General features: G+C 33.9%; 1 long non-coding RNA gene across 1 annotated transcript in view; it reads right to left on the reverse strand.

Annotated features, from left to right (window-relative positions):
• Nucleotides 1–355: 355 nt before the first annotated feature.
• The window catches only part of LOC119868990, a 45,399-nt gene continuing 28,862 nt past the window's right edge, over nt 356–16,892 (reverse strand). Inside the window, exons 2-3 of the long non-coding RNA XR_005387221.1 lie at nt 2,831–2,967; nt 356–1,244 (exon numbers count right to left, since the gene is read on the reverse strand). This is a non-coding gene — a long non-coding RNA (uncharacterized LOC119868990). The remainder of the gene's footprint in view (nt 1,245–2,830; nt 2,968–16,892) is intronic.

A 16,892-nucleotide genomic window follows, 5' to 3' on the forward strand; every position in this document is an offset into this window, starting at 1 on the left:
CAGAAATTTTAGGTACATTTAAAAAAAAAGTCAAGGGATATGGCAAAGAGAAAAAACCAGCAGAGCTTGCAAAGGCTGAGCTCAAAATAGAAATATTCAACTTGAACTTTAAAAAGTAACCTTGATAGATTGTAAGTTATATTTGCTTTTGGAAGGCTTAAACTGTATATCCAGCACAAATGTACCAGACAAGTCAAATTCCATTGACCTTGGCAATGTCTGAAGGAAAATGTATTCATGGAGATCAGCTGTGCTGAAATTAATCTCTTCTGTTGACAAAATAAAAGTGATGTTTCTTTCTCAAAAAGAGAGAGAGAGAGAGAGAGAGATTATTTTGGCTTCTGGGTTACCTACAATGCTTGGGGCAGAAAAACTAGTCACTGTGGCATTGTAGTCTCTGAAAAAGAAAATCTCATTTACTATTTGTCACAGGAAGTCAATCATGGAGTATCAGTGCAGTGAGGCAGTTTAGCAATCTATGTTCCTGCTAATCTCTCTTTCAGAGTCTACGAAGGGCAACTCTGAGTATTTAAGTAACCGTCTTACACTGCACTTTGGGAAATTTTATTTCATTCTTTTAAGCATGTGTGATATGGAAACATCAATTTTTATTTTACCTGAGATTGATCTATATACTTATTAGCAGACTTTTTAACGTTGTTTTAAAGTTTCAGAGTGGGAGCCTCAGGAACGTGAAAATAAAGCAAAACCAAAACCAAAGACATTCTAAAGTCTATTTTTTTAAAAAATATACTTTTCACTTTAGGACAATTGAAGTTTGAGAGAAAAACTGTAAACATACTACAGAGAATTCCCATATACTCTACATTGAAATTCTTCTATTATCAGCATCTTACATTAATATGGTCTACTTGTTACAATTAATGAACCAATATTATCGTTAGCTAACATGCATAAATAGTGAACCAACCATTATTGTTAACTAAAGTGTATACTTTTTTCAGGATTCCTTAGTTCTTACTTGATGTACTTTTTTCTGTTTTAAGGTCCCATCCACCATACCACATTACCTTTAGTGGTCATCTTGCTGAAGTTCCTCTTGACTATGACTGATTCTTAGAAATCCTTCACAATTTTAGAAGTATTGGCTCAAGCATTTTGTAGGAAGTCTTTCTATTGGGAGTTTTCAGGTATTTTCCTTATGATAATACAGGGCTACGAGCATTTTGGAGGAAGATCACTATGGTAGAGTGCCATTGTCATCATTCATGAAAAAATGCTCCCTATTTTTAATTTTAAAAAAAGGAGGGGGGATTTGAAACCATAATCATTATATTGTAAGTGGTGAAAATGAAAGAGATAGACGATGTTCAACTATTTGTTTCTTAAATTCCATATGCAAGTGAAATCATGTGGTATTTGTCTTTCTCTGACTTATTTTGCTTAGCGTAATATGCTTTAGCTTCATCCACATCATTGCAAATGGCGAGATTTCATTCTTTTTGATGGCTGAGTAATACTTCATCATATATATGTGTGTATATATGTATACCTATAGAATTTCTATTTCCCAATACAAATGAAACATGAGCAAGTCCACAAATGCAGATATCTATAGATAATTAGAACAAATGAGTAAACAAAACCAAATGTATTAAGACTTCCTGAACAACCATAGAGAAAGTACAGGCTGCATGTGTATTCCATGGGTCTACTGGCCACTGAAGTCGACATTTAGACATGAAAATAATAAAATATACATCAGAGTGTTGAAAAATAATCAGAGGGAGATCTACATAAATGCAATGAATCTATAACTGTAATTCATTAACTCCAATAAGGAAAGAGTGAGAAATGCAAATTTAGTTTAGTTTTTTTTTTTTTTTTTTTAAACAGCAGAGTTAGGTATACCCAAAGAATAATAATGACAATAGCTATTTAGGATTATCTGGTATTTTCTAGTAAATAGCACCTAAAATAACTGCATTAAATTTATCATCAACTAAAACCCCAATTCTTATTTTGGTAATCCCTTTTGGATACAGAAATTATATTTATAATTTTCAATTCAGACTATATTCTCTAGATACAGAATATTTCTTTGAGTCCTATGAGATATCTAGGTTGCCCTATTTCCTATTCTGCAGTAATACAGGTACAACAGTGTTCTTAATAAAACAAATATGCTAGGTATCTATGGTGACTAAGTCAGTGTGAGAACATAGTTGTAGACATACTAGCTGATAAATCTGGGATGCTCCTCAACCATGGTTATGTCAGTTTCCTTACTTATAAAATGGAGATGATTATTATCAGTTATTTTATGTTTATTTTTCAAAAATGAATAAACATTTCTAATGAATTCAAGATCAAATATGTGTGTGTGTGTGTATATATATATATATATATATATATATATATATATATATATTTTACAACTTTTTAAAGTTAAAGTAACATAACCTGCATTTAATGCTATAATTAACAGTGAGAGGGGATCCCTGGGTGGTGTAGCGGTTTAGCGCCTGCCTTTGGCCCAGAGCGCGATCCTGGAGACCGGGGATCGAATCCCACATCGGGCTCCCGGTGCATGGAGCCTGCTTCTCCCTCTGCCTGTGTCTCTGCCTCTCTCTCTCTCTGTGACTATCATAAATAAATAAAAATTAAAAAAAAAAACAAAAACAGTGAGCCATAATGTTTCAAATCTGGGCAGTTAGATGCCAGAACCAAAATTCTCAGAAAATAGGTTATCATCTTCCTCTAATAGTTCAATCAGTAATAGGCATCTTTAATATGCATGTGTTTGTTTCATACACATCCAGTATTTTGTTGCCAAAAGTAGGATCATTAATATAGGTTTTGTACTGACCATAGTCTCTAAGTTCCTTTTATGGATACAGTCATGGTATCAGCCTTTTTATTTTCAGTTGCTTCTCATAAAATTATAGAGCATGAAATAAATTCCAGTTGTTTGGATTCCCAGTAAAAGTGATTTCTCAGTAGATGCTATTTAAAAACAGAAGAATAAACACCATATCCTAAATTATATTTCAGAATAAGCACTGTAGGTAAAGTAATTTCCTGTTGTTTGCCAAATGTAAATTTGAAATTCACACAGCGAGTTGATGGTGGAACTAAAGCTAGTCCTCAGAATGTTGAACTATCAGTGGAACAGTTAAAAAAATTGCAGCCTATAAAAAACCTCACAGTACTATTAACAAATTGAATGCAGTTATTTCTAGTGAGAATCCTAACCAGTTAAATAAATCTCTTTCTAACTCAATATAATGATGGCTTTCATTTTAGTGCTTTTGCCACCCCTTTATTAGATATTTTAGTTCATGTCAAAGAAAAGTGACTTTATTGGGTATTACAAGCTATTTGTATTAAGAATAATGTTGAACATTTGAGTTGAGTATACTGATTTTTTAGCCATGGCATTCCATTTTTGGCAAGATTGTTAGTTAATCAGAATGACTGAAAAAATAAACTAACATTTTTCTAAAACAATATAATCCATTCAAGAAAAGATGGATGATAGAATAATTTCAATATATTGATTTGATGTCTTATTCCAGTTGAATTTGAATCAAAATCTTTAAAGTCTACTTTCTACCTCATCATATAAATAACCACATTAGTTTCAGTTTATGAAGAAATGTAGAAATTTCTTTGCTCAAATGAGTGGTCACATATCAATCTGCCACTAAGGACTAAAAAGAGTTTTTATTTTTTTTCCCATGACCTTATTTTTATAATTATAATTGGACAATCATGAATACTTCAATCAAATATGTTATCATAATTTTAAGCATTCTATGCCAATTTAAAACTTTAGGCATTCGCAACCTCCACACCATAGGAAATATAAGAATACTAGAACAGTACAAGAAACTTGAGTTCACTGTAACTTATTTTTTGAGAAAGAAACCATAAGAACTTACAACTTATGTGATATATCAGTCATTTGAAGCTTCAAAGATTAATAAAATATATTAATTTTCCTCAGTAAGTTGAGAAAGATGTAAAGATGACAGCTATGTAACTAACCAGCACATTCAGATCTCTAGTTTTGAGATTCTGAACAGAATATTTGTGGGACACCTCCTATTAGATGTGCTAATGATAACAAGAATTCAACATGAGAAAAAGTAAGTTCATTTTCTCTTCTTTGACCCTGAACCTATTCCTTAGCTCAAATCTACCTCATGCCTGCTTTTGCTAACTATGCAATGGCATCAATTTCCACCCAATCATAAAACTCAGATTCAAGAAGTAGTCCAGATCTCTACTTTTATCGATAAGCTTAGCCAACAACTGACTGACTCCCATTAAGTCTCTCTCAAATACCTTTTCACCTAATTATCCTTACAGTTGATTACTTACTTTAAATTGGTCTTCATCTTGAATCTCTGGGACTACAACTACTACTTCTCAAGTAATCCTCCCTCTCAGTGTATCTTACCTTTTTACATCAAATTTTCATACTATTGGGAGAATGATCAAGGCAAAACACAAATTAAACCATAGCCTTTCTTTTTGTGAAACATTTAAGTGCACCATCTATGACATAATTATTTATATTTCTCTAGCCCAATCTTGTTATTCATAGCTCCATTTGCACCTCAAACGTTGACGATTCTAAAACTCCTCTACACTAAGTGCCGCCACTTCATGTGTCCCACTTCCTAGCTCCCGTGCACTTCTATAATCTTTTCCCCTTGAGTGTGGGCTTAACCTAGTCACTTGCTTTTAATGCATAGAATATGGCAACAGAGATGATATGCCACTTATATTAGCACCCTCCTCCTCTTCCCACACCCCACTTCTCTTTTCTCCCTTTCCCTTTCTCTCTCAAAATGTTGTGAGCTACCTTGTCCATGAGGCAATCAACTGTTATCTCAGGCCAAAAGTCAAGAACAACTTGAGACCTGCCAATAACCATGTCAGTGAGCTTGATGCAGATCCTTCCCCAGGCACATTTTGAGGAGGCTGGAGTCCCAGGTGACAACCAAGTGATAGCCTGTGACAGAGCCTGAGCAAGAGGCCTCTTGTCAAGGTTCACCCAGATTTTCAATCCACAGAAACTATGAGTTAATTATTGTTTATTTTAAGCCACTAAGGTGTTGATAACTGGTTATACAGCAAGGAATAAGTACACATGTTGAAAACAGCTGCAATGGAGCAGAACGGAATAAATAGAAATGATCGGCTAAAAATTCTATGAGGTAGGAATTTTTAAAAGGTTATCATTATGAGTCATGATGATACTAAGATAAGTGGCCATAATATACCGTAAGAAAAAATATTCCTATCAACCTCGTAACAATTGTGAGGACTATTTTAGATATTGCATTGAGGTCTTAGCAAATACATCAATCAAAAAATATTAATGGCTGTCATAATGCTGCTGCTTATTATTTGAAGGGACTTGAAAGTAATATCTTTTTCTATCTATCTTTATTAGAAATCTACTTGAGATAGGCAAAGAATAATAAGGCATACAGAATATAAAATAGAATTTTTATTATTGTTAATATTATTGCTTTATTTTATGAATGAAGGTGATACAGTTGAAAGGCAGTGACAGATTCTAATACCGAATCCCATAGAAAACTTACTCACCCAATGATAGGTAGCTTTGGAATTATTTCAGATATTACCATGTATAGTCAGCTTGAAAAAAAAATCTGTCCTGAAGAACAAAATGTGGGCTCCCAGTAATCTGACTTGTAAAATTAGAGAAAAATAGTGGACTGAGCTACACATTCCCAGGTCTACTCTCAAAGTCACTGACAAAATACCACTCATCTTCCCATAAATAAAGGAGGAAAGAATGGAGATATCAAAGATATTCTAATGGTATGTCCTCCATGTGAAAAAAAAAAAAGAAAACATTAAGAGTGAGCAATAGTTTCCCATTATCCCAACAATGATTATATTTATTTTTGTATGCTGTCTAAAACTAGCATAGACTTTATAAAATTATCTGTTCAATAAATATTTTGAGGAAAATATGAATAAGCAACCCAAACGTTGTAAATTAAAATGATTCATAATAATAAATTAAAATAGCAGGTAAATTCTGGGTTCGCCATAGATGGAAATAAAACAAAACAAAACAAAACTAGAAAGTATGCTAATCCCACCCATTCAACAAAAAATACGAGATAACTTTTAAAAAAGCAAAACTCTTCTTGAACTTCTCAGAAAAAAAAAATAAGGACAAGGCAAAATCTGAAATCTAAGGGAAGACAGTCAACTCCAAGGAGTTACCAATCACAAGCATTTGCATACATCCAGAAGATGCCATGTGATATACAAACTGCTACAAATAATGCAGGTTATATTTTCAAAAAATTATTAAAGACAAATGTGGGCCATTATGAGGATACATAAAACCCTGAGAACCTCAGATCCAAGATCCACATTCACTCCCAAGCTATTGTCCATGAACCTAATTGGGTAGTTATGGACTGCATGTTTATGTCACCCCTAAACTTATATGCTGAAGTTCTAACCCTAATGTGATACTGTTAGGGGGCAGTGCCTTTGGGGGTACATTAGGTCCAAAGGGTAGAGCCTTCATGAGTGAGATTAGTGCCCTTAAAAGCAGAGACATGAGAGAGCTCTCTCACTCATTTTCTCACTCTCTTTCACACACTCTCTCACTCTCTCTCTTTGTAAAGGTACAAAGAGAAGAAGACCAGATGCAAATCAGGAAGTAGGCCATTATAGGACACAAGATATGCCAGCATCCTGATCTTGGACTTTTCTACCTCTCCAACTATGAAAAATGTTTGTTATTTAAGCCCCCAGGCTATGATGATTAATTATAGCGGCATGGAATGACTAAGACAGCTATGCACGAGGAAGACTGGAATCAGGATGAAGGGCCAGAACAAGAATCTCTTGTTGTATAAACCTAGAGGAAGGGAGCAGCACATGCTGTGGGAAAGACACACCTCAGAAGGATCCTCTTTACTTTCTTCCCATGAGGCAAAGCCTCAAGATACTGGGAGAAGAATCGCAAACACTGTTGCCTTTGGAACTCAGGCTAAGGTCCACTGTAGCCGAGAGAAGGGTTCAGAAACGTACTCCCGCTACTCCTAGGAGGTGAATGAGGAAATCTAGCTTCAGTCCATTCAAGTCACCCTACAAGTGGAGCACAGAGAGGACCATTGAGAAAACCTCACCTTCATGACTCAGGGATACAAGGTCTGCCTGAGTCTGAGGCTAAATCAAGACAATAGGAAATTTACTGTAGGCCCGTCTCCACCCCAAACCTTAGGCTAGCAAGTACTAAATGACAACACAATTTACCACTGAGGAAATTTAGAAGCATGAGTAATCTTCTCGAAGAGTAGTCACAAAGGGAAGACCTAAAACTGAGGGTAGAGCAACATCCCTGAAATTCTTAAGCAATCCAACTCCCACACTAAAAACAAGGTAACATTAGAGGAATTTGAAGCCTGTGGTAAGGTGCAAATAACCATAGCAACAACAGGACCAAACCCAGATCAATTCTGAAATAGACTGACTCAACAACCCACAGTAAAAACCTGGCAGAAAAAAGAAATGTGTCTGCATGCATTGATACGATTTTCCTAAGTGTTTTAAGCTTACAGAAAATATCCAACTTCAACCAAAACTTACAAAATGCACAAAGAAACAAGAAATGGATGTACCATCAGTAGAGAAAGTAATAAACAAAACTAGTCTTAGATAGGTCCCAGTTGTTGGAATTATCAAAGACAAAAACTTTAAAAATAAACACTCCAGTGAAAAAGGTGAACATATATATAAAGAGATGGGCATTTCAGTACAGAATGGAAACGATAAGAAATAAATGAGATAGTGGGAGGAAAATGTGATTTTTCAGTCATAGAACACTACATGCTAACTGATGCACTCTTCCCTGTAGAACCACTCGAAACACTTAAGGATCTCATCTGAAAATATCTTGATATAATTTGTTTATATTTGGTCGGGGGTCTTTATTCCTTTATATGATGAAACATGAATTTCAGGGTTAGTCAAACAAAATGTCAGCTCTCAGAAACATTTCTAAGTGTGTGCATATTCTGTGCCCATCTCTCTCTCTCTCAGTGCATATGGTCCACCTGGGACTGCCTGTCAGATTTCCCACACCTACTACTTGCCTCAGAGTGATGATTTTCTAGGGTGACTGAGAGGTCCTCTCTTCCTTTTGTGAACCAAATCAAGCAAATTAGGGTTTTTACTGAGATCTGATACATATTTTATGGGAAAGAGAGGGTCTTTATTCCTCTAGGATCACTAGTTAGAAGAAGGGTTATGCAATCTTGGATCTTCCAAACTTTCTTTGCCCACATGTGGAATGTAACTGAAAAAGAAATAGCCATAGGAAAGTAACACCAAATAGAAGGAGAAAATGAAAAAGGTAATTTTACAAAATTTTTTCTGGGGTCTTTATTTCTTGGCTTGCCAGAAAAAGCCTTCATTTGAATACAGACTTGGAATAAGCTTGATAGTTCAAATAAAATTACAAAAACTATGGAAATTATTTTTTAATGTTGGAAAATGTTTAGCAAAACAGAAAACATACAAAAATAGAAGACAAGTACCTTTTACTAAATAAAAATGTACAGATTTTAAAACATACCAGAAAACAAGAAGTTGTATAATGAGTATAAACATTTGCTACAAATATGAAAAGGATTTCATTTCCACAATAAATAATATTCCTGATATCAACAATAATGAAAAATGTTAACTACACTGGAATTTAAAATGGAACATGAAAATGTACAAAAAGTTGTAACACATAGCAGGTAGCTAGCTACTCAAGATGTAGGGAGATTTGATAGGATAGATGACTTAGAAGCTTTTTCTATTTGCAAAACCAAGTATACTTATTAAGAGAGACAAGTCAAATAGTTTAGCATATCATCCATTATTAACCTGGTAGTACATGGTATAATTTATTTCCCATAAAGCTAACTATAATAGTCCCTTATATAAGCCAGCCTCAATGATTGCTATTAAATTAGTGTCACCAACTGGTAGATTACACAGTTTGAAACACTTCTGCTGATTGTTCCACGGCATTACTGTTTATATGAAACCTTAATATCTGCTAAACATAAAAGTAAAGCTAAAATGAGATTATATAATTAAGAAATTCATCCTAAAGATTTCCATTTAAAGACAAATTAATTATATGCATTATTTCATGATGTATAATAAATATGTCACTTTCATAGAAAATTGCCTAATAGTTTTTAAATTTAAATGGAAAGATAGGGATCCCTGGGTGGCTTGGCGGTTTAGCGCCTGCCTACAGCCTAGGGCACCATCCTGGAGTCCAGGATCGAGTCCTGCATCAGACTTCCTGTGTGGAACCTGTTTCTCCCTTTGCCTGTTATCTCTGCTCCTCTCTCTCTCTCTCTCTCTCTCTCTGTCTCTCATGAATAAATAAAATCTTTTTTAAATTTTTTTAAAAAAATAAATGGGAAGATAAAGTATAAAGTCAAAAATACCAAAGATTACTTTGTTTAGATCAGAACATACACACTAGCTATTACAGAATATAAATCTGAACATGCTGAGTCGTGTGTGTATTATTAGTGTGACAGGACACTCTAGAAAAAAAGTACAAAAAAAGAAAGAAAACTTCAGTGGTGACATAATACATATTGGTGTAGAATAGTGTGTTTAGAGAAATAAAAGAAAGGCCTTATGATAGAAGTAAATGAAAAGAGCTACTTTTGCATAAAAAATGGGATTATCAACAATACTTTAAAAAAGTGTGGCAGTTATATTTTACGTCACAATTTTGCTTAGTATCATGCTTAGAAATATGCACTCTCCTATTAGTGCAGCCACTCATTGAAATGATAACTTGGAAAGTCACTGCTTAGAGCATTAAAAAGTTAGGTCTAGTTCATTGCAAAGAATTTCTTCAACTTTAAGAGAAACAACATTTTCCATAACACTAACTGCATCTTATTAGATTTGGGCTTTATAAACAAATTCCAAAATTATTTGAGTGTATTTTCTATATATGCTATGGCCAAATATTTTAAAAATTTATTTAAATCAAATATTAAATTCTAACATGTGAAAGATATCCCACTGATAATTTTAAAATACTGCTTCATCTGAGTACAGTAAATCATCCTTATTTTATGATACATCTTTATATAAAACATGTTTAAAGAAATGCATTTATTGTAATCAGTTGTTGAAACAGGATATAAATATTATTTCCATTCAAAATTCATGATAATTCTATCAGAGCTAAGTTTAAACGTACCTTTAAATGTACTGACTCTAATGAATAAACTTTGCCAAAAGTACTATGATTATCATGGAACTATGATTCACATTTTTAAGAAAAATTAAATTCCCTTTAATAAACCTATCATGGAAAAGGAAATATAGATATCAATTAGCACAACTGATAACATCACAAAAGGAGACAGTCATACACAATCTAGTATCTGATGAAAGAACATAATATGCTTAAATGCTACTTATAATACTACTTAAATAGTCCTGCCCAAATGTTAGACCTGATTCTGTTGAAACCTATAGATCTAGCTACTCATTTTAAAAACACAGAAACACAGATGTCAGAGAAATGTCCCCAAAATAGTATGAAGGTGTAATCAATAACATACAGACTGCATATGATCCTATGGGAAAAAGATTTTGTCAACAAATAAATTACAAAACAAAACCAGAGACAAAACTTGAAGATAAATGAGTGTAGTGTGAACATGTGCATGTATATATAAATTACAATAATTTTGGTTCAAACAAAATGAAAGTAATGGAATTTTTAAGACAATGGGAACATAAGAACAATGATTTTTAAAGGATACGGTTTTAAAATTTGCATATGATTATGACATTATTTTTTTTAAAGAAATTCTTTTTTAAAGATACATATTTAAGCTTTTACATATGTAAAAGTATGGTTTATAGAAGCAGTTAAGATATAAATAATATAATGTTAGACTTCAGTTGATAATCATTGAAGCTATGTGATGCTCACATAAGGAATCATATTAGTCTTCTTTCATCTAATTTTTTCATAATAAAATTTAGGGACACCTTAGTGGCTCAGTGGGTTAAGCATCTGCCTTCAGCTCAGGTCATGATCCCGGAGTCCTGGGATCAAGCCCCATATTGGGTTCCCTGCTCAACAGGAAGCCTGCCTCTCTCTCTGCCTCTGTCTGCCACTTCTCCTGATTATGTGTGCTCTGTCAAATAAATAATTAAAATCTTTAAAAAAAATTAAAAATTATTTTATAGTGCCTATTTAAAGACAAAGTATTATAGAGAAGCCATAATAGAGAAATTTATTAATGATTTTTATCTTCTTACTAAGCAGTTTGATTGACTTTTATTATTCAAAATAGATTAACTTATTTTTTTCAAAATAGATTAATTTATGCTGTTACTTTTCACATTTGTAAAACCCAAAAACTTTTTATTCTCTTTCAAATGTATAATTAAGGATTTCACTCATTATATTTACTGAAATTGCTTCCAATGATTGCATTTTATTATAATTACTTTTACTAGTAGAGTAATTTTTCTGATTAAAGCATTTGTAGATGTTACTATGATGAATACAGAAGATAAATGGATATCCAAGAATAATTTATATCTTTGGCCTTCTTATCTCAAATAACTATTTCCAAAATTATGCTCTTTCTCTTCCCACAAAAATGGAATGTTGTATAATCAAAGTGAGATCAGTATGAATTCACCAGTTCTGATGCTGTTAATAATGAGAAGATAATACCTAAATTAAACATCTGTATGAGATTTATGGAAAAGGAGTTCCAGGCAGATGAGAGAGAAAGAAAAGAAAGAAAAGAAAGAAAGAAAGAAAAGAAAGAAAGAAAGAAAGAAAGAAAGAAAGAAAGAAAAGAAAAAAAGCTCTGAGTTCAGAAAAGGATTAAACTGAAGAAATCAACAAATTCAGTTGTCCAGAAATGAGATAAGTCAAAGGAAGAATGGATTCAAGTAAGTTTTGTTAGCAAAAGTCATATTATGATTCATGATTAGGAATAAGCAAATGTGAGGAAGATTGATGAGAAATGGGGAGGCATGTTCTGGTTGTTGGTGAGGAATTTAAGTTCAGAAAGTAAAGTTTAGGGAGTGTTCGGGAGAGAAAATGCAAGTCTCAAAAAGTAAAGAAGTAGGCAAACTGAAGTAAACCAATGTCAAAATCCTTGAAATAGTCTAGGAAAAGACCCTACTGAGATAGGAAATAAAAACTGGTCAAATACATGATATATTAGGAATTAGAGTGGATATGGTTTGAGGTTGGAGGAAAGAGAAGAATGAACTGTAAGATTTTTCCACCCCTCCTCCACCCAAGCAGCTGCATATACAGTTTCGGGATTTACCAAGACAGAAAAGCTAATAGGAGAGCAGATACGCAGAGACAGAGTATGTAATCTACAATTGTATTCTTTTCTTCTTTCCTTCCTTCCTTCCTTCCTTCCTTCCTTCCTTCCTTCCTTCCTTCCTTCCTTCCTTCCTCTCTTCCTTCCTTCTTGCCTTCCTTCCTCTCTCTTTCTTTCCTCCTCCCCTCCCTTAAATTCTTTCCTTAGCTTTCCTTTTCTTCCCTTTCTTTTTAATGAAATTTAAAATCTGTATTTTGTATCCAACCCAAAATGTTAAGAAGACAGTTGCATATATAAATCTGAAAAGTTCAGGGGCTCCTAGGTGGCTCAGATGGTTAAGTGTGTCTGCCTTCAGCTTGGGGTCATGATCTCTGAATCCTGGCATGAAGCCCCACCTCGGGCTCCCAGCTCATTGGGGAGCCTGCTTCTCCCTCTGCCTGTCCCTCTGCCTCTCCCCTTGCTCATGGTCTCTCTCTATCTATCTATCTCTCTGCCTCAATTGAATAAATAAAATATTTAGTAAATAAAATAAAATAAAATAAAATAAATCTGAAAAGTTCATGAGAGGAAATGTTCAGGAGTTATACATTTCATATCATTACATATCTGACTTTTTAAATCTGTAAAATGAAATGAGATTCCCTGCACAAAAACGGATTCTTGGAATGTTTTGCAATTTGTAAGTTTGGAAGACAAAACAAAAGCTTTTTAAAGTGAGTGTGCATTTTCATGTCAGGACTTTAAGTATCAGAGGTTATTTTTGTACTTCAAATTCATCTAATAATGCATCATGCTTCACAAGAATGAGTGAATCAATAAACAAGTAAGATGGAAATCCTGAGGAGAACCATTCAGAATAAAGTATTTTTTTTAAGATTCTATGTATTTACTCATGAGAGACAGAAAGAGAGAGAGGCAGAGATACGGGCAGAGGGAGAAGCAGGCTCCATTCAGGAAGCCCAATGTGGGGACTTGATCCTGGAATTCCAGTATCACACCCTGAGCTGAAGGCAGACGCTCAACCACGGTGACACCCAGGCATTCCTAGAATAAATCATTTTAAAAAGATGAGAGAACCTTCTGGCCACAGTATCTTAGCCATCCTCCTAAAATGCCTCAAAAACTGAACACAATATATAAGTTAATGGCTTTCAAAAAAAGTAGATAATTTCTGTCAGTGTAGGACAGTGATTTCTGAGAGATACAAATAAGACCTCTATCAACATCTCAGCTGACTGCCTGGAGACAGTGCCCAGGGCACATCCAAAGGGAGTTGCCAGATTGAAGGTAGAAGAATAGGAAAAATAGGAGCAAAAATCTCCCCAGGTTTTATGAAAATCATTTACCCACAGATCCAAGAAGCTCAACAAACTCTAAATACAAGAAATACAAAGAAAGTTACATGAAGGCACGTGATCATGAAGTTTTTCAAAGCCAGAGACACAGAGAAGGACATAAAAGTAATCAGAGAAAGAAGACACATTATGGATAGAAGAACAATTACAGGATTAAAACAAGGTAATACAAAATAAAATAGAACAACAATTGAATGGACTGAAGAAGAAAATTGTCAACCTAGATTTCATATCCAGTAAAAAGGCAAAACAGAGGCAAAACAAAGGCAAAGACTCAAATATACAGAAACTATAAGGCTTCATTACCCACAGATCTGCCCTGAAATATGTTAATAGAAGTTATTAGAATAAAATATTAACACATAACAACCCAGTATGAAGAATACTAAAAATCTGTGAATAAATATAATTTCCTATTTAAATTACCTTCAAGAATAATTGTTTATAAGCAAATAATGTTTTATGGCACTTATGACATATGTAGAAAGAAATGTATAAAAATTACATGTAGCATGGGAAAGTATATATGGAAATATTCATTTTATAGTTTACATAAGTTTTAAGTGATACAATATTATTTGAAAGCATACTATGACAAGTAGAAATGTATACTAGGAAATTTAAAGTAATCTATCTCACGCACAAAGAATTACAGTTAATAAATGGACAAAGCAAATAACAGGCAGTCATGAAAAACTCAGTTAATTCAAAAGAAAGTTAAAAAAGAAAGACTAGGACAAAGGTATAAAGAAACCACATACACACATACACAGCCCAAAATGATAGATACAAATCTAACCATATAGTAGCCAAATCAAACTCAAATAGGCTAATCATCCCATTTAAATGCAGCTATTGTAAATAAAATGTTATAAATTTAAGAGAAAAAAATATTATTAGGGATAAAATGATCACTATTTACTAGTGATATCAGCAATTCACCAGAAATAAGCAATCCTAAATGTTTATGAACTTAATAACAAAGCTTCAGAATACATTAAAAAAAAAAAAACAGAACTGAAAAGAGAACCAGGCAAATCATAGTAAATTTTTTTTTACAAATAACCCACATAAAAAGTAGACAGAAAATCAGTAAGGAATAAGAAAGCTTGAACATTATACTTAGTGGTTAAACACTCAGGACTTTCCTTTAAACAAGACAGGAATGTCTGCTCTCAGCATCCTATTGAGTATAGTACAGAAAATCCTAGACAGAGCAATAAGGCAAGAAAATGAAATAAAAAGGGGATCCCTGGGTGGCGCAGCGGTTTGGTGCCTGCCTTTGGCCCAGGGCGTGATCCTGGAGACCCGGGATCGAGTCCCACATCGGGCTCCTGGTGCATGGAGCCTGCTTCTCTCTCTGCCTGTGTCTCTGCCTCTCTCTCTCTCTCTCTCTGTGTGACTATCATAAATAAATAAAAATTTAAAAAAATATATTTCAAGAATCAGGTGTCTGACTGACTGAGCCAGCCCAGGCACACTAGAACTCTTTAAAAAAAAAAAAAAAAAAAAAAAAAAAAGAAAATGAAATAAAAAGATCTACAGTTTGGGAAAATAAAAAAAAATTAACATGGTGATATAATTGTCTACTCAAAAAACTCCCAAGGACTAGAGTTGTATATTTTGAACCATCCTGTCATCCCAAAGAGAAAACACACTTGGTCACAGTGTTTGATACTTCTAATGCACTGTTGAATCCAATTTGCTAGCATTTTGTTGACTATTCTGTACCCATGTCCATCAGGCATATTAGCCTATAGGTTTCTTTTCCTGCAGTGTTCTCGTCTTGTTTGGGTATCAGGGTAATGCCAACATCATAAAATGAGTTTGCATGTGGGTGTTCAATTTTCCCAACTCCATTTGTTGAAGAGACTGTCTTTTTCCTTTGGATATTCATTCCTGCTTTGTCAAAGATTAGTTGACCACAAAGTTGAGGGTCCATTTCTGGGCTCCCTATCCTGTTCCATTGATCTGTGTCTGTTTTTGTGCCAGTACCATACTGTCTTGGTGATTATAGCTTTGTAATAGAACTTGAAATGAAGCATTGTGATGCCACAAGCTTTGGTTTTCTTTTTCAATATTCATTTGGCTATTCAGAGTCTTCTCTGGTTCTATGCAAATTTTAGGATTATTGATGGTATTTAGATAGGGACTGCATTGAATGTATAGATTGCTCTGGGGAGCATAAACATTTAACAATATTTGTTCTTCCAATCCATGAGCATGGAATGTCTTTCCATTTCTTTTTGTGTTCCTCAATTTCTTTAATGGGTGTTCTATAGTTTTCCAAGTACAGATCCTTTGTTGTGCCTTTATTTTTTAAAATAAGTTTTCCGTCCTTTTTTTTTCTGTCTTGTCTCTTTCTGGGACTCCTACTGTGTATATACTGATTTGTTTGATGGTTTCTCATAAGTCCTTTAGACTCTCTTCACTCTTTCATTCTTTTTTGTATTTGCTTCTCTAACTTGATCATTTTAAATGATCTTTCTTCAACTTTGCTGATTGTTATTTCCTTCTAAGATTGATCGAGTCTGCTGTTGAAGCTGTTTATTAAATTTGTCAGTTCAGTATTCTTTAGGTACAGAATTTTTGTTTGGCTCTTTTTTCCCCCTTTTTTATATTTCTATTTTGTTCATGCATCATTTTCTGGATTTCATTTACTGTTGCTATGTTTCCTTTTAATGCACTAGGCTCTTTTAAAGTGATTGTTTTGTTTTGATTTGTTTTTTGGTCAGGCAATTTATAGATCTCATTTTTTAAGGTCTCTTGTTGGAGATTTCTATTTTTTTTCTTTGATGTGTCATGGCTTCCTGATCCTTTGTGTTCCTTACATCTTTGTGTTGCTGTCTGTGCAGAAAAAATAGCCACCTCTCCAAGTCCTTATCTACCATCTTTGACAAGGAAAATCTTCACCTGTCAATCCAGGGAGAGATTTTAGGAGTCTCTCAAGCCTTTTCTGTATATATGTGTCTTCTCTGGACTTCTGTATATAAATTACTGAACAAAGGATTGACTGGTTTCTTTTCCTTTTAGGAGCCCATAATCTCTTGTTCCATCTGGTGTCTGACTGCTGTACATTAGGCCAGTATGTTGGATGCATGCTTTATTTCTATCCCTCCTTCCTTGTCCAGGTGTCTAACTCTGTACCTTCTCTCTCTGTTGCTGAGCC

The sequence above is a fragment of the Canis lupus genome, unplaced genomic scaffold (assembly GCF_011100685.1).
Source record: "Canis lupus familiaris isolate Mischka breed German Shepherd unplaced genomic scaffold, alternate assembly UU_Cfam_GSD_1.0 chrUn_S2045H2244, whole genome shotgun sequence".
NCBI lineage: Eukaryota > Metazoa > Chordata > Mammalia > Carnivora > Canidae > Canis > Canis lupus.